Raw genomic sequence first — 832 nt, forward strand, 5'->3', positions numbered from 1 at the left:
ACATCTTTCTCAACCATTCCTCAGGTGATGGGCATCTTGGTTGTTTCCAAGATTTGGCTATCACAAATTGTGCTGCTATAAACATAGGAACACATATATCCCGATGATAAGATGTTTTCAGATCCTCTGGAAAAATTCCCAGTAGAGGAATAGCTTCACCTACAGTATTTGAATGGCAATGGAATATCAATCTCTGACAAAACTAAACAAAAAAGAGGATATAAATGAAGGGCCATTTTGTATCTGTATATACAAAATAGGATAGATATACAGCTACTTTCTCTTAATTCAATGAGAAGCAAGATTTGTTTTAATAGTGTTTGGGCAGGATATCATGTCTACATCTTGTACTATGAATAACCACTACAAAGACAACAATATGCAATGTATTAAGTATTGAAACTGTCCTACTAATCGGTTTTGAAACTATCTCATTGCTATTTGTTTCTCAAAAATATTAAAAAAAGAAAAAGAAAACAGTTTACCTGGAGCATCACTTGGGCACTACATTTGTTTATGTGCTGAGTATCCTGAGTGTCTCTCGGGAGGTGTCACTTCAACAGGACGGTTCTTGCTTGCAGAAGATACATTTTTATGTCTATTTATTAGGTTTTTTCCACATGTGTAAGTATCATATTGTCTCCCTAGTGTTTATTAGATTTATATCAATTATTTGTTGCATATTTTTTAACTTAGAACATTGTGTTTGCCTTTGATGTTCATTTCTAGTGAAAAGTAATAATGCATTCTGGTTATTTTCTTTTACTAATTTGTGTTTATTTTATTTGTGAAAGATAATCTATACTTTTGTGCTACAATATGTAAAAACTCT

Source organism: Octodon degus, unplaced genomic scaffold (genome assembly GCF_000260255.1).
Source record: "Octodon degus isolate 3935 unplaced genomic scaffold, OctDeg1.0 scaffold00023, whole genome shotgun sequence".
NCBI classification, from domain to species: domain Eukaryota; kingdom Metazoa; phylum Chordata; class Mammalia; order Rodentia; family Octodontidae; genus Octodon; species Octodon degus.